At 37.8% G+C, this 18,929-nt stretch overlaps 1 protein-coding gene and 1 pseudogene across 3 annotated transcripts in view; one reads left to right on the forward strand and one right to left on the reverse strand.

The window, feature by feature from the left end:
• Nucleotides 1-18,929, forward strand: part of LOC149212073 (MADS-box protein SOC1-like) — a 479,791-nt gene that overhangs the window by 45,799 nt on the left and 415,063 nt on the right. The gene's annotated exons all lie outside the window — the stretch shown is intronic.
• On the reverse strand, nucleotides 8,518-9,648 carry LOC149212074 (NEDD8-activating enzyme E1 catalytic subunit pseudogene; annotated as a pseudogene).

Raw genomic sequence — 18,929 nt, forward strand, 5'->3', positions numbered from 1 at the left:
CTATACTTGTTGTCAAAGTTGAAACAGAGTCCCTTTGCTCTTCTTTCATTCATTTGGTGAGGAGTCAACCTTGTTGATTTAGGAAAGGGGGCATGATTTTCTCTATAATTATCAATTAGCAATTTTCTAGTGGCCATATTTTTACTCTCAAATTTCCTTGCTAGAATGAAAGCATGCTGTAAATATTTAGGTTCAAAGAGATACACCTCATGTTAGATGCTTTCATTGGATTTCCACGTCCCTTTTAGGAAGCCTATCCAACAAAAGGTTTTGCATGGAAATCATGGATTTTTGTATTTATTCCTTATTTCCACCATCTTCTTTTCTACTCCTCTATTATTTTATTCATCTTTTTTTCCATTTCTCTTTTAATATTTTCTTGAGAACTTGAGAAATCAACCTTTTTCAACATATTATCTTTCATTTCATTAACTTTCTTATCCAATTGAGATAACCTAAATCATAGGTCTTCACTTTCTTCATGACTCACGAATGGACCTTCATTTTGTTTAATTGGTTTAGTAGCTTCATTTAGAGGCATGTTGGAAAATAATAATAACAATACACTTCATTACAACAAAGAAAAGGAAAAAAATGATCTTCTAATCAATAGCTAAGTTAGCAGCAAGTTATGTACCTTAATTTGAGAATTAACGAACATTGTGCATTGGGAGCTCTACATCAAGCACGTTGAACTAGGGTTTACAACAGGGTTTCAGAGCTGGTCACCATGGAGGGATGAGGAGGGGGGAGTTCCACTCCCTCCTATAGTCATGTAGTTTCGAACCGCTTCAAGAAGCCAATGGAGACAGGAACGAGGAGCATCAACACTGAGAAACAGGGAAACATCAGATCTCAGGATCAGGAACAGGAAGAGAATCACGAGGAAGGCAGAAGAGAAAAGAGAATGGGAGGAGGCAGTCAGAGAGTGGAGCACAAGAAAATGATAGGAATCTGCAAACCTAGGTCAACCATCACACCCCGGGTTGTTTTAAGTGACCCAACGCTTCAGTTGCACAGAGATCACATGGCGACTTATGCAGTAATATGCAATTTTATGAAAATATGGCCAATGGAGAAGGTTTTGTATGCTTGGATAAAGAACAAATGGAAACCTAAGGGAGAAATAAATCTTCACCTTGGGTCCAAGGGTTTCTTCATAGTCGTGTTCACAAACTTAAAGGATAAAGACAAAGTATTTGAAGGAGGACCATATTTTTACGCGGCTGCAGGGCTTTATATGTGACCATGGGTGATGAATTTTGTCTTGAAACGAGAGACATTCACATCAGTGCCGGTATGGATAAGACTCTATTCCCTACGTTTAGATTATTCGCTGCCAAAATCCTTAAAAGCCATAGGCAATAAACTAGGTCTTTTTTTTAAATATCAGATGCGACTCTGGGAGGGAAATACACCTCCTTTGCCTGAATATGCATAGAAATGGACCTATCTGGAGCACTTCCGGACGAAATCATTCTAGAAGTTTATGATGAAGAATGGGTGCAGGCGGTGGACTATGAACATGTCCCATTCAGATGCCGCAAATGTCATGAACACGGGCACCTCTTCAGAGACTGGCCATTGAACAAGATGGAGAACAATATTAAAACCAACACAGAAAAAGATACTAAAGGCTTTACCAAGATGGGAGGTAGAGGGAAAGGAGGGAAAAAGAACCAAAAGAAAATTAGTGAGGAGCAGCAACCAAGTTATAACAGCTTCAAAATATTAGAAGAAGAAGATGGGAACAATGGGATGAACCAGGTAATGGAGGATAGTCCTGCAAAAAAGGGAAAAAATGATAGCATGGAGGATACACCTGAAAATAGTAAACAAAAGGAGGATCTGCCTAGCCCTATGGAACTTGACAAGGACCATGAGATGATCCCAATCGAGGTTGGAACGAGGGACCATGAGCTGCAGGAAATTCTTGAAAGGGAGAATCTCGATCTAGAAAATTTCGTGGAGCAGGGAACCACCAAAGGGGTTGATTCCCTACCACAAGAGGAGTATGACAGAGTACAACAGCTCTTCCTTTGGAGATCTCAAGCAAAGGGCTCTGGAGTCAAAAGAAACCATGATAGCCAGGAAAACAGAGGGGTTAAAACTATGGAGGCAACACCGAGACATGATCCCAAAAATCCAGGTAGGAAAAGAGGGAGAAAAATACAGAAAGAGATGCTGATAGAGTGTGGGAAACTCATGATCAACTCAGGTAAGATGAAAGATCTTACTAGTTACTCTTTTACAATCCTTTCTTAATGAAGCTCACCACATGGAATATTAGGGGACTAGGAAGTAAAATGAAACAAAGAAATCTTAGCAATAGAATAAAAGAAGAAAAACCAAATATGACATTTATCCAGGAAACAAAATGTTCAATAGATAAAATAAGAGAAATACACAGCAAATGGCTCATCAAGTATGAATATCTAGAAGTTAAAGCAGACAACACAACAGGAGGAATTCTTAAGCTTTGGAACCCCCAGAAGCTTGGAATCCTAGATGCTGAATCATCTAGGAACTACCTATCGATGGTAATCCAACCTTTGGGTGACAAGGAAGTCTATATGTTCACAAATGTTTATGGCCCTCAAAAACTTGGAGACAAGCTCAAGCTTTTCATCTCTTTGGAGGAGCTAAGAGAAAGATATCCTGATATGCCCTGAGGGGACTTCAATATGATTAGATCTCTTACAGAAAAAAAAGGTGGGACCAGAACACTAGGCAGAGAGTCCATAGCCTTTTAGAACTTCCTAAATGACATGAGGCTAGTGGATATGGAGACAAAAAATGGCAACTTTACCTGGAATAACAAAAAGGGAGGGGCTTCTCAAGTTGTCTCTAAGCTTGATAGATTTATAATCTCTGAGGACCTCATTCTAATAGGGCTTGAATTGTCTGCTTTAATCCTCCCTTTTAGAGGCTCGGATCACTGGCCCATCCAACTGGAAGCTTCTTTTATAGGCACTTCGAGAAATAGACCTTTCAGGGTTGAGAATATTTGGCTCGCACACCTTGACTTCATTAGCGATATTGAAAAATGGTGGACAAAAGACATGCCCGTTCAGGGAACTACTATGTTCTTTCTTCACTAGAGATTGAAACACATCAAACTCAAGCTAAAAGAGTGGAACAAAAATGATCTTGGCAATATCTTCAAAGCCAAAAAAGAAGTTGAACAGAAACTATAGGGAATTAACCAGGTCCTCATCTCAGATGGTTTTACCGAGGAAAGGAAAATACAAGTCGACTCTCTCCAACAGGAATGGGAGGAAAAATGCAAGCAAGAGGAGATCTTTTGTAGACAGAAATCGAGAGTGCAATGGTTGAAAGGAGAAAGAAACACAAAGTTTTTTCACAAGTCAACCATGGAACACAGCTCTCATAACAGTGTTTCAAAACTTAGAGATACTCAAGGAAAACAACTCAGCACCCACAAATAAATAAAATCTGCTCTGGTTCAGCGTTTCCAAAGCATAGCAGAAGATCCTCTCATAGACAGATCGCAATTTATCAATAACTTCACAAAGCACATTCCTAGGTTGGAAAGTAGAGAAGATAATTACAATCCTAACAGGCCAGTGACTGAAGAGGAGGTCAGTGAAGTTATCAAAGAGATGCAAAATGAGAAAGCTCCAGGACTGGATGGGTTCAATGTATACTTCTTTAAAGCATGTTTGGAAACAGTCAAACATGACATCCTTGAGGTAGTGGAGGACTCGAGGAGGAATAAAACTGTCTTGAGGGCACTCAATGCCTCTTTGATAACTTTGATTCTAAAGCAGGAAAAAGCTATGACACCTGATAGATTTAGACCCATAGCTTTATTCAATGTGGTGTCCAAAATTATATCCAAAGTAATTGCAAACAGGCTCAAGCCCCTTCTACCAACTCTTCTATCTGAGGAACAAACTGGATATGTGGAAGGAAGGAAAATTCAAAACAACATCATCCAAACTCACGAGGTGGTACATTCTTTTAAGAGCAATAAGTAATCAGGTATGATGATCCAACTTAACCTAGCAAAAGCTTATGATAATCTAAGCTGGGCTTATATCAGGGAAGTACTAAAAGCATATGGCTTTGACCACAACTGGATAAGATGGGTAATGGCCCTTGTTACCACAGTTAGTTTTTCAATCCTACTTAATGGCTCTCCATCCAGAACTTTTAGGCCTTCGAGAGGCCTCAGACAAGGTGATCTTCTCTCCCCCTTCCTCTTTATTCTCATGATGGAAGGTTTAGGCTATGCGATCAAATCAGCCAAAGCAGAAGGAAAAATCCAGGGTCTTAAACTCACCATGAATGGGGATGCCTTGACTCACCAACAATTTGTGGATGACACTATGCTGCAGGGTACACCCACAGTCAAGGAAGCTAAAGCTTTCAAGCAAATACTGAACGACTTTGCTATGGCTGCTGGGATAGAGGTAAGTCTTACCAAGTCAAAGATTTTCTTTTTTAACATTGACATTGACATTGCTATTCAGAGAAACCTCACTAGAATTCTGGGCTTTCAAAGAGATCAACTACCCTCCAAATATTTGGGTATTCCCCTAATAGACAAACCTCTGAGCAAGGCTGTTTGGGAGTCAGTCACTAATAAACTCTAGGACAAAGTCCAAAAAAGGACAAGCAGGTCTTTGAATCTAGCAGGTTGGCTAGTGCTAACTAAAGCTATCCTACAAACTGTTCCCATCTTCATGTTTTCAGCCCTTCCTGCTCCTAAAGGAGTTGTGCAACAGATCAAAAATATCCAAAGAGACTTTCTTTGGGGAAAAGGGGAAGAGAAAAAGAAATGGGCTTTAGTTGCATGGGATAAGGTCTGTAAACCTAAGACACATGGAGGTTTGGGACTTCATGAACCTGAAACCCTAAGCAGAGTTTTGGGGGAAAAACTGTGGTGGAGATGGCTAAAGGAAACGGTATCCCTGTGGGCCAAGATTTGGAAATGGAAGTATGCAAATAGTTGGCAAGAAAGGGATCTCATTCGAATGTCTGTGCTCATCAAAGGCTCCCACATTTGGAACAAAGCATGGGAGAATAGAGCCATTGTACAAAAACATAGTTTCTGGGAGATCAGAGATGGAGACCTCGCTTGGTTTTGGGAGAACAGCTGGCAATAGGAACCTATTCTGTTAAGAGAAGAACTAGCCTATCTCAAGAATGACACTGACAATAAAGGCCTACTTAGGGTAAGTGACTTCTGGGATCAGGCCAGGAACAAGGGCAAATGGAGAACATGGAAGGAACTGGTTTATAGTGAAGAGACCCCTCTGAAGGCCCAGGTAGAAGCTCTTATAGTGATCTTGGAACTGAGAGATTTTGACATCAACATCGTCAGACCAATTGAGATGGGGCAGAAACAACGAAGGCAACTTCAACCTTAAAGAAGCCAAGAGATTGACCCTAGGGCTTGACATACCAAACCCTGATAAGGTATGGAAGGACCTATGGCAGAACCCGCACTGGATGAAAATCAAAATGTTCATGTGGTTGGTGCATCATAAGAAAATTCTGACTTGGGATAACCTTCGGAGAAGAGGTGTAGTAGGCCCATCCAGATGCCAATTATGTGAATTATAGGAAGAAACAATGGAACACCTTCTCAATATTCACCCTTTCACCTCCACCTTGTGGAATTGGTTGGCTTCAATCTTCAGAAAAACAGATAGGGACATTTTCAACATCACTGGAACTTTGAAGAACTCGAGGAGAAACTTCTTTGATTATGAAATAACCAACAAAGCTTGGACTCTAGTTCCAGGCTTCCTAATTTGGGATGTCTGGAAAGAATGCAACAATAGGATTTTCAAGAACAGAATGGCCTCATCCCAGAGAATCATAGCTTAGATCATTAGACAGCTCAAAGAGACTGTAGGTATCCTTATAAAGAAACCCCCCGAGAACCCACCTCAAGACCAGGATGTTCAAATACTTTTTCATTTGGATATTCAGGTGCCTTTCACCCGGGCATAAGAAAGATTGTTAGTCACATAATAGCAGATAAGGACTTCTGGCAAACCTCCTCCACATGGATTTTTGAAGTTAAATATAGATGGAGCCTTTAAAGGAAACCCTGGGGTGGTTGGTTATGGAAAAGTCATAAGAGATGAGCAAGGACACATAAAAATCATCTTTCATAGTTATTTGGGGAAAGCCACTAATAATATGGTGGAACTCATGGCCCTAGAGCAATGCCTAGAAATCTTAATTGAATCAAATTTTCATAACACTATCATCGAAGCTAACTTTAAATTGATAATCAATTCGGTCAAGAAAACATGCAATGGCACAGCGCCAGAAAGAGTGTCGAAACACTGGCGGTTATTGCAGGTATATCAACGTATCCAATCCCACTTGAAAACACTGAGAACCCTAAATTTTGTTCATGTTCGTAGAACTGATAATAGGCTAGTAGATCGGTTGGCGAATGAAGGGGTACTCTGTTTAAAAAGTAATAGAAGATATAATTGGATGTCTACTCCCCCAAGAAAATTGCACGAAGACTATCAGCAACAGGCTAACATAGACCGGGAGTACTTTCAAAGCTTGAGAAATAAGCAAAGCAAAGATTAATGGAAACTGAAGAAAGAGGACCATTCACAGGGTAGAAGCAGAAGGCAAATAGTGGGCAGGTTGGAAGGTTCTTGACCAAAGATGGCCCAGATCTCTATCATCTTATGGATTTCGGGCCAAAAAATACGCGTAGGTTAACTTTATAATCGAACCCGAAAAAATATAGATTGGTGGCCTATTCTTTCTTCGGGTCTAAAAGAAATGTTAAAGGGTGGGCTATTTACCGAGATCGCTGTCATCCTATGCATTTCAGGGATAAATATGCTCGATCTTTAATTTTCAAAACCGGACCCAAAATTTTATAGTAAGGGGGGTTATGTATTTTTCGGATCTGTAAGAGAGGTTAAAAAGGGGGCTAGTTGCCATGATCCCTTTGGTTCTCCTCCATCCTATGAATTTCTGGCGGAGAAACTACACGACTAATAATTCCTCACTCGGACCCAAAAAAGTTTAGAAAGGTGGCCTAAGGTCTTCTTCGGGTCTGTAAGAAGAGTTAATCTAAGGGATAGTTGTCAGCCCGAAATTAAAGCGTGACTGTTGTGTTAGTGCTCAAATCTGCCTCGGGCTGAAAGAAGGCACAACTCGAGGAAACATCAAACCAAGCTCAACCTCGTAGCTAGCCCTACGAGGACAGGAGAGGGCTCTCTCCAGTCAATCTCGATAAAATGAGCAATCGGGTGCGAGATGACTAAAAATGGGAACTAATTTTAGGCTAGTAAATGTATAGGAAAAGGGGTAATTTGATAAATGACTGGGTTTTCTGAGCAGTGTGGGATCGAGAATAGCATGAGCAGGGAGATTAAATCCGAGACACAGATTATCTCAGGAGGCAAGATAGGCAATAAATTTAGCATTCAATTTTGACATTATATGGAATGAAGAGAACGCTGAGAGGTTGACAAGGGCAATAGATGAATCCTTATCAAACAAAAGAAAACACAAAACATGAATACCTTCCCAAGGCAGAGCAGTAAACTGGATTCTGCCCTTCTCACTTAAAATTATTCATTCAGAAATGATTATGAAATGAAACGTGAAACAGAACAAGCTACATATGAAACAAAAGAAAAGACAAATGCTAAATTTACACCATAAGAATCTCAGGAGTCAGAGTTGTATCTGTTCATTAAGTCCCTGTCAAAAAACTATACAGTGAAGTTTCCTTCACACCTCTCCCACTGTTTTCCAGCACTCAGAACCCTTGACACATAATTTTTCATACAATAAATAGATTTCATCTGAGGGAAAACAAATCAATGAAAAGCAAGGAGCTGGAAAACCAATCGACGCAGATAGGAAAGAGCTGTCTATCTGTGCTGGGGACAGAGCAGCGTTACACTTTTTGTTTCAAAACTGTTGATAACCGATGACATCTGTGGCGTAGACCATCCTGAGTTGTAACTGAAGTTAAAAATAGACCATCGTTTCCTATCTTTCTGCTGTGGTAAGTATTTTGCGTTTTAATTTAGGCTTTATGGTTTCTGGCTCTTCACCTTCCTTGGCGTTCCATCTGGATAGCCGATTCCAAACTTTGTAGCTAATTGGACTTTGTCTCTTATCCCTTTAATGGCCTTTCCAATGAGGATTTCGTTGGTAAAAGGGCCATAAATGTCTGAAGTGTCCAGAAAAGTGATGCCCCTGGGGACAGCATGGTGGATGAGAGATATCATTTCGTCGTCGGGCTTCGGAGGGCCGTAGAAATCAGGCATGCCCATGCAACCCAACCCCTGCACCGATACTTCAAGTCCTTGAGACCCCAAACGCAAATCCACGCACTGTGGATGTTGTTGTTGCTAATTTTGCCATTTCTCTGTTATGCTATCACTCTAATCCTGGTCTCCTAGTCACAGCAAATGTTTTTTTTTTCCTTTTTTATTTTTATTTTTATTTTATTAAATTTGAAAGCCTCCTCACAGGAGGAGTTTATTTTTCTCAAATCAAACATCTATTACTGTCAATTACATATGCAAAGAGAATCAAAGACCAATTAATTTGTAAAAGCACAGTGTCGTCGTATTTGCCCAGCAGTGCCTGTGAATAAACCCACTGCATGTGCTCTGGGTTGTCAGCATCAAAATTTTTTCCTCGATGTTGCTCATCCCACTGAATTAGATGGGCATACTCGATGCAAATGTGCAGCTGTTCGTGGCATCTCAGCAAGAGTACAGAGTGGAAATTTAACTTGTGGTGGAAAAACCCACATACTACACTCAACGCATGCTGTGATTCCGAGTAAGATCACTCTGGCATGGCCACCGAATCCTTGAGTTCCCCCATCAACCATAGGTTTTATTGCTTCTTCCTGTGGCTTGTCATCAGAGTCATACTCAAGGAAGCTACAAACCACCGCATTGATATAGCTGCGAGCCTCGAGTGAATCAAGACCAATTACAATGATGTCAAAAACCCTGTAGAACTCAAAGTCTTTGTCCTCTATCCGACAGAAATCAGGTACTATGTTCAACCCACTAACTCTTTACATGACTCGTCTTGGAGCTACGACAGCTTTTGGTTGCCCTACATCTTGCATCCTGAAGAGAAACTGCCTGTTGAGGTTGGAAACTTCAAATCCATATCTATGACTTCAATATTTTTAAAACCTGACAAAGCCAAATCTTTCAATAATTCACAGCCTAAACCCCCAGCTCCTACAACCAAGACCTTTACATATTCTTGTAGATCCTCTCTCAACTCTTTTCGTGGCTAAAAATTTGGTGAAACGAGATTGCCCGGCCTGGTGAGCAGCTTGTCCAGATCCCTCCATCTGGAATTCTCCATCTCTTCCATTCCTTTCCTTTCCCCTCTCTCTACTTTTGCTCTGTTTTTGAGGAAAATGAAAACAGCGTGCACAAGCCGGGTATGTCTGTTGCCTTTATTTATAGTGTTAACCACCAAATTGATATTCGCCTCGAACGGGCAACACTTATTCCTTATTGGGCATTAACTAACTGCGATGAGCCTGATATGGAAAATTCGGGCGGTATCTATCATATAGGTTGATGTGAGAGCATCCTCAATGATATTGCGAGCCGGGTGATGCTATGTGTGGCGGGTGCGCATCCTTTGCTGTTTTGGTTGAATTTGTTGAATTCAAGAGCACCGATCCATCGCAACCCTTAGAAAACTCATTGAGGAAACGAATGAACATAGGTGGAACTCCTGGAACCTGGTGGGACGAGGATTTGGCTGAATGTTAGAGTAAAGATGTGTGAATCTCGAGTTCGCTCGTACTCCATATTGCCTAGGCACTGCAGAACTGCATTCTTGGACAGCCCTATCCGTCTTACGCATTTCTTTTCCCATGGAATCACAGCCATCATCATTTATACCCATGCTTAGCACTTATTTCATCATTTTATGTGATCTGTGCACTCAAATTTTCGTTGTCTGCCCTGTGCGCCGCGCGGGAGCCCAATGCACCGCGCGCTGTGGGTGCGTCGTGCCAGTGCATTTTAACACTGCAGAAATGTGCCCTATGCGCCGCGCACATCCTATGCGCTGCGCGCTCCTTGTATGCGCCGCACACTCAGTCCACCCTTTTATAAAATCCAGTTTTGCTCTTCAATTTGAAACTTAACTTTTCTATGAGATTTTCCCAATAACTCTTGATACAAATGGGTTAATAAACTTGGAGAAATCTCATATAGAAATGATTTTGATCTTTGTTTCTTAATAACCACATTCTCTCGTGTTTTGATCTTTGACACTTTTCTCATTTTTTAATATAATTCTGTCTTTGGTTTCCTTGCTGATTTCTGAGCTTGAATGATGGCTTTTCTTTGTCTGCTTGCAGGGATGGTGGCGCTGCTAAAAACGAAACAGGGCTACCATTGTAGAATTGTAAACATTTTGACATGTCGCATATTTATTACAAAGACACATTTGATGATTTCTTCTTCAAAACAAGGTTTTGAAGAAGAATCAATCTCGCATTATTGACGATGACATTCCTGAAATAAAAACTTACTGAACCTCCCTCTGACCTGCAAGCGTTATTTCACACTTCTGGAGAAAAAACCCTGGACTCAAGAATTAAAATGACTCTTTTTGACCAAAATGGCATTTGATGACTGCAAATGACGAGAAATGAACCTTGGTGAATTTGACTCTAACGGAGGACTGACAAGACTGAGTCTAACATGTTGGATCTTGGAAGATTGGGTCACATGGTCTTTTGGATAACAAGTTAATTATAATTTATGGTTGGTCTTTTGTTAAAGTTGTGTGGGCCATCAGATCTATGGGCCCGTCCTCAAAGGCATTTAATTTTCTATTTTGATGGACGACAGTCCAACCAACAGGTTCCTCTGTAGTCTTGTTCGGGCTTTTCTTGGTTTTTGAAGTTTGTTTCGATTTTTTGATAGCCTGACTATTGTTGAATTTTCACAGAGGAGGTGCAGCGTTATGTACATTATGTATTGTACTAGTTTAATAGAAGGTCCCACTCTTACTTGAGCAAATGTACCTTAATTTGAAAATATCAAAATGGCTAAAGCTTTATTGACATAACTATGAGATTGGAGGCTTCCTAGTTCTAAAAATTTGTTTTGTAATACTATGATATGTAGTTTCTGCTTCCATAGGTGTGAAATGAATTTGATGTGCCAATTGAAAGTTATAGCAACTTTTCCAAAACTTGCTGATTTTTTGGCCTCTTCCCACAAGAAATCTTGTATAGTGTGCCACATGTTCAATTCTTGAAATATAATTATGGAACTTGTACCTGAGGTACTTCTATATGTATTATGAAATTCCTAAAGATTTCACAGTCTGAAAATTCTTGGACATGAAGATATAGAAAAAATATCAAGTTGATCTATTTAAAATTAATTTCATGATTGCTCATGAACCATAACTTCCATAGGTATAACTTTGAAAGTATAGTGAAAACAATTCTAAAATTTGAACTAGCTATTCTGTGATATTTCTCCCTAATCTAGTACAAGTTTCACTTTATGAAGCCTTAGAGGAAAAAAAAAAGTTATAGTAAAAATGCCAAATTGACCTATATGAGACTCAATACTCGAGCATACAAAAACCTTACCTTCATTGGAGCATATATTTGACAATATAGGAAATCAAGATTTGTAACTTGATTAAGATATTCACCATAATTTCTCCTCAAAGTGGTCCAATTTTCACGGTCTAAATCCTCACAAATAAAACTTTGCAACTAAAATTCCAAACTAACCTCTATTTGAAGCAACAAAATCTAACATCATGAGCTCAAATACCAAATGTTATGATCTTGCATTTTGAAAATGACAAGAAACTATTAATTATAGTCCTCTTCAAGGGGGAAACCTCCTTTTATAATAAATACAATGAACAAGACAATATTTGATGATCCTAAGACTAGGTCTCCTTAATATATATATATATATATATATATATATATATATATATATATATATATACGAGACAAAGCGTATAATTATAATAAAATGGAACTTTGAGGGGTTATACCCTACATAACAATATAACAATAGAAATGTAATTACTCAATATCTAGGGGTTAATAAGGGGATTTTGGGTTAAAATGGGGCTTATATATGGCTTAACAACTGTCAAAATTTGTAATGTTATCTTGTCTCCTCATCTATTTCGATTCTCTGTCTCCCTCATCTTTAAGAGAATGTGGACCACCTAAAAGGGGTTGCTAGTTTGGTTTGCAAACACTGAGAGGGTAGTAGGGATTGGTTGAGGTTTAATTTGCAACCCTATCTAGAACTGGAGGGTTTAGGATTCATGTTTGGCAGATCTTCCTTATCTTATATCTCATAGATTATGTAGGAAGCACAACTTTCTCTAGGTTGCTTTGTGGGATTTTGTCCCTAGTTCTTGGAAGGAGTGGCATTCTCCTGCTCAAGCGTATGATTTTCTTTTCTTTGATCATTTTTTGATTATGGATTTATGACAGTTTATACTAGAGACTCCATTGTATAAATTGAAAACTGAAATTAATCATCCTTTTTGGTTGTGGTTGTTGCATACAAATCTCTCACTCCAAGTCCCCATGGAGAAAAGTTGTCTTTACATCTAACTACAAAATATGAAAATCTTCTGCCACCATTAAAGTTTAAATAGTTTTAATTAAATTCATTTCAACATGAGAGAAAATGTTTTATCAAACTATATACCTTTATTCTGTGCAAACCCCTTTTTTATTATTTTATTATTATTATTATTTTAATTTATGTGATTTCATCAAGCACTTTTTATTTTGTGTTTTCCTTTTCCTATTTATTTCTTTGCAATTGATCTTTGAACATGACCTTCTCATTGAGTACCACATCTCTACTCCTAATTATTTTTTCATTTTCATAATCCAATAAGCGATAACAAAAAACATCAACTCCATATTCAATAAAACTACACTTTTTGTATTTTTCCTCAAGTTTTGTTTCATTATCATTTTCAATATTAAGAAATGCTTCATAACCAAAATCCTTCGTAAAGGAGTAGTGTACATTTGTACTTGTCCATGCCTCCTTTGGAATGCCAAGATCCATTGGCTTAAAGGCACTCTATTTATTATAACTAAACAAGAGTACTACTGACATTTGCCCAACACTGTAAGGGAAATCTAGCATGAAATCTCACATTCCTTGCACGATCCATGATTATCTTGTTCATCTTTTCTGATACACCCTTTCCTTGTGGTTTTCCTCTAATTGTCTTCTCTCTATCAATTCCATGGTATGAAAAGTAACTTTCAAACTCGTTGCTCCAATATTTTCCTCCACTATATCATTTGAGATTCTTCAACTTATTTCATGTTTCATTCTCAAAAAAATCTTTCCACTTCTTAAAAGGGTATTTAACACTATATTTGTTTCTAATGCAATAAACCCAAGTTTTCGAGTTGTATTATCAATAAAAAAATCATAATTATATAGAAAATAGAAAACAATGAAATGAAAACTCACAATCCACAATGGAGACGATATAACCTATGAAACTCATTTGGGAGAAAACCCAACCTTAAGGCGAGGTAACTCTGTTCTCTTTCTCTGAACAAAAAATGGTTGTGGGTATAAAGAAGTAAGGCTTGTGGCCGGTGGGATACGAAAATGAATAAATGTTCTTTGTTTTCTCTCTCCCTATCCCTCTCCTCTAATATGCTTGTTTATGGAACAAAATGCACTTGAAAAGAATGGAAACCCTTTTTCCTCCTAGTGGCCCAGTTATAACATAGCATGATAGCCTACTAGTGGTTAGGTTTGACTCCTTCAACTGTTAATTATAGTTACTATATGGACTCTTCTAGATTTTTTGTCATCATGATCACGTGGCTAACCCATTTTCCATGTGTAATTGGGTTGATGCAACATTCTCTCGAGTTACTGTGGAAAAATAGGAAAGACAACTATCACGTGGCATGAATTTTGTATACGAACTATGATTGAGGAAATTATTGCACCATAAAAAATATCTATGTGTGTAGAATAGAAAACAAAGTTGTTGCACTATAATGGAAAATATTTTCCCCCAAATAATTGTTGTTTAATGCATTAAATTACTTAGGAAGGTTGGAAGCACAATTTGTAGATATATACCCTATTTTGAGCCTCCTCTTAGCGACCTTGACTAATAAGCTTGGGATATTTATAGAAGATGAGGGTTCTAATGTATAGGCCCAATCAAAGGGGAGACCATGAGATCGAGAAGAAATAAAGGAGTCAAAGAAATAACTTGAAAAATATCAACCCAGTTAGAGTGACATGAACCATGTGTATCCCCTATTCAAAATGGAAGTGATGGTTGACATTAAGTTGTGTCGAGGTGAGCTTGGCACTCTAAAGTTAAATCATTGGTTGTAACAAATAAAAGTTTATATTAATGTTCACCACATAGAGGAAGAAGAAAATATTTTTTTTTCTTCAGTGAAATTAGAGGGTCATGCCCTGATTTTGTGGGAAAGCCACATGGATACCATAAGGTTGGAGGCAGATCCTTGCGTGACTAAGCAAAAGGATTTCAAAAATCCCATAAAGTTACAATTTTACCCTATCAGGTATGTAGAGGGCTAGTGGATTCAGTGGCATTACTTCAGGAAGAAGCAGGAGCAAAGTGTATAAAACTACATCACATAGGTTATAAAGATGACCATAATGTTGGGTATCCCTCCAAAGAACCTAGACATACTCCTCAATTATATGGGGGCTCTACATAGCCATCTACAGAAGCAAGTGATGTTGTTCAAGCCTAGATTGATGGATGAGGCTTGTGTATAGGAACGTAACCTGAATGACATAAGCTAGAATAAACGGAAATCAAGTGGGTCGAAGAAGAAGGAGCACCAGGATGCTTGTAAGGAGTGGAAGATGAAGTGAAAAGGGGGGAAGATGATGTGAAAAGGGGGGAAGATAAAAACATGTTAACCACCACACACAAGTGCAAAGGTCCCTCCAACCACTCTAACATTGATGGTCATATAGAGTATAAGTACTAAAAGTTACATACAAAGCTTAACCTGAAGAACAAGAAGAAGAATCTCATGGCCACTGATTCAAGCAATCAGGTTGAGAGCAACTCATATCTGGATGACGAAATCGTTTCTATATAAGTGCAAAAAGAGGTGAATCTGAGTAGTCTTTAGCAACAAGAAGAGAACAAAAGGACCATACTCTTCCATATAAAGATGCAAGTCAAGAAGACAATGGTTAATGCTTTGTTCGACTTGGAATCATATTTGAATCTTATTGTAGTAGAGATGGTTAAAAAACTAGGATTGGAAGTTCGTGATCATCCAAGCCCATATCTGTCGGGATGGGTAAGTAAAGATATAAAAATAAAAGTAACCAAACAGTGCAAAATCAAATTTTCCATTAGTGCTAATTTTATTGATGAAGTGGAGCTAGATATAGTTCCCCTTGATGTATGTGAAGTGATGTTTGGAAGTCCCTATATGTACATGTGGGACGTAATCTTCATGCAGAGAGCCAACCAATACCACTTCATCAAGGATTGAAAATCCTTCACCATCAATCCACATAAGGGCAAGTCCAAAATTTTGTTGGTAAGTTCTAACCAAGCCAAGAAAATGATCACTTCTAAAAAGAAGTATGTTTTAATGTTTTAAAAGAAAATTAGTATGTGGAAGAGTTTGTGAGAGAAAAGTCATCTTTGGAGGGGTGTACTTGTTCAGATTTTCTGTTTATTAAAATTTGGCAAAATTATCATGTAGGTGACAACAATAGGATTAGTTGCTATATTAGCTCCATTATTCTTAAGGAGGAGTTAATGCATCCTAAATTTGTTGTGAGAGAATTTATGATTCAGTTTTATACTCCAGCTATAAGAAATGTAAGCCCGTAGAAGATAAGTGTGTAGAAAATAGGGTGAGCTGAGAGTATGTGTGAAGAATTGAATTGTTGTAATCTCCTGTTGAATAATAAGATTGCCGATGCCTCTGTTTGGTGGATGTAGCTTAGATTGGTTGGGTGAACCACGTTAAATCTTTGTGTTATGTTTTTTATGATTTTGTATGTGCTGTGCATGCCTTCAAATTTCCACTGTGCATTGTTTGCTCCAACAATTGGTATCAGAGCTTGTTGTGGAGTTAGTACGTGTGACAGAGACGCCAAGTCTGCTGCAGAAGGTGGAGTTTTTTTGTTGGCGCAGTTTGGCACAAACAGTCGCGCCATTTTTGAGCTAAAGAAGGGCTCGCGCGGTTTATTCAGTAATAGTCGCGCCCATTGGTGCAGAAGATTCATGAATAGTCGTGCCAGCGTGCCAGAAAGGGCTATTGGCGCGGAAACGAAAGGGTTAATCGCGCCAATTTCATGCCTCGCATGGATTTTGTTTCAGGTGCGGGTATTCCGCGGTCGAGGAGTGCAAGGCATTTTTCCCTCTGGTAAAACTGCAATTTTTTTGTTTTTTTGTTTTTAAATTATAATGACCTGGTACGGCAGAGGCATTTTAGTATAAGGTAAAGGCATTTGTTAAATAACAACTTCATTTATTAAAAGTTGGAATTGGAGATTTTGTTTGTTACAACATGGCAAAAACTTAGAGTGCTCGTTTTGAGATCGAGAAGTTCAATGGCAAAGACAACTTCGAAATTTGGAAAGTGAAGATGCATGATCTACTTGTGCAACAAGGCGTGGCGAAGGCTTTTTTGGGAAAATCAAAACAGCCTTACACCATGACAGATGATGAATGGAGCGAATTGGATGGAAGAGCTCTGAGTGGTATTCGACTGTGTTTGGTGGATGATGTTTTGTTTAACATCGTGTCAGAGAAAACTGCCGCTGGTTTGTGGACAAAGCTTGAGAAGCTGTACATGACAAAATCCTTAACCAATAGGATTCTTCTGAAGCGACAATTGTACAGTTTGCGCATGAAGGAAGGTACAGCTATTACTGATCATTTGAATGTCTTTAATACTCTCCTGGTGCAATTAGAAAGTATAGAAGTAACATTTGAATCAGAAGATAAAGCTATAACTTTATTATGCTCGTTTCCCGAGTCATGGGATCATTTTGTTACTTCTATAAGTCTTAGTATATCAGAAACCCTTGAATTTGATGATGTTGTTGGAGCTTTGTTGTCCGAAGAGACAAGGAAGAGGTCAAATTCAGAAACCTCTACATCAGAAGCAATGATGGTCAAAGGTCGTTCTAAAGAAAGACGCTTCAGTAAGCACAACGACTCGCGTTCAAAATCGAAAGGGAAGAAGAGTAAGGTAAAGTGCTGGTTTTGTGGCAAATCGGGACATTTGAAGAAGGACTGTTGGAAGAGACAACAAACATCCAAAGAAGACTCTTCAACAGAGAAGAAAGAAGAAAACAAGACAGATACAGGTTCGGCATCCAAGACAGGTATGCAAGGATAATTTTAGGGGCGAATGTTCGCCCTTTGGCGAAATTAAGGGGTTTTAAATTTTTAGTGGGCGAATATTTTGTATCATAGTACATTTTTACAAATCACCTCAAATAGACCACCTTATTTTAAGGGAGAGGGTAAAAAAGGTAAATTTAGCCCTTGAAATTAGGACTTACAACCTTGCATTCGCCCATTTTCAAGAATAGGTTTTATTTAAGTGAATCCATTCGCCCATTTTCAAGAATAGGTTTTATTTAAGTGAATCCTATGGGCCAAATACCATATTTATAAAAGAGGTATGGTAAATTAATAAAAATATAAATAAATGAGAGGTATGGTAAATAAATAAAACATTTTTTATATTTACTCCATAAGTCACCTTATATACATGTAAGGGTGTAAACAAATAAAAATATAAGTAAAGTGGAGGTATGGTAAATAAATAAAACGTCTTTTTATACTTACTCAAAAGGTATGGTAAATAAATAAAAATATAAATAAACTAGACGTATCGTAAATAAATAAAACCTCTTTTTATATTTAGTCCATAACCCTCGTTCTATTTATGAAGGCTCAAGAAAGAGGTTTTATTTAAGTGAATCCTATGGGCCCATTTTCAAGAATAGGTTTTATTTAAGTGAATCCTATGGGCCAAATACCATATTTATAAAATAGGTATGGTAAATTAATAAAAATATAAATAAATGAGAGGTATGGTAAATAAATAAAACATTTTTTATATTTACTCCATAAGTCACCTTATATACATGTAAGGATGTAAGCAAATAAAAATATAAGTAAAGTGGAGGTATGGTAAATAAATAAAACGTCTTTTTATACTTACTCAAAAGGTATGGTAAATAAATAAAAATATAAATAAACTAGACGTATCATAAATAAATAAAACCTTTTTTTATATTTAGTCCATAACCCTCGTTCTATTTATGAAGGCTCAAGAAAGAGGTTTTATTTAAGTGAATCCTATGGGCCCAATACCATATTTGTAAAAGAGGTATGGTAAATTAATAAAAATATAAATAGACTAGAGGTATGGTAAATAAATAAAACATTTTTTTATTTTTACTCCATAAGTCACCTTATATTACGAACACTCAAAAAATGGGTTATATGTAGGTGAAACCTATGGCCAAAATACTATGGGACAAATACCATGGAAAAAACCATTATTAACCCTAATATTAGAATTAATAAAAATAAAAATGGCACATGGTATTGATCCATGGTATTCACCTAGAATGTAGCCTATTTAAATGGGGGAATTAAACCAGCATGTAGCCTATGCTAAGATTCACTATGACTTTACAAAGTTTTATTATTTAGTGAAAGACTCGCCAAGATCTTACAAGATTTTATAATTGAGTAAAATATTCGCCATGCCTAGTGAGAGATTCGCCAAAAAATTATATATACATATTATATTATTGATAAAATCGCCTTCCATTTTTCCTATATACCATGGAGATTCGCCCATTTATTATATTTATAAATTTAGG

This window comes from Pinus tabuliformis, chromosome 1_1 (genome assembly GCF_031772625.1).
Source record: "Pinus tabuliformis cultivar Carrire ecotype Pingquan chromosome 1_1, CPIR1, whole genome shotgun sequence".
Classification (NCBI taxonomy): Eukaryota; Viridiplantae; Streptophyta; class Pinopsida; order Pinales; family Pinaceae; genus Pinus; species Pinus tabuliformis.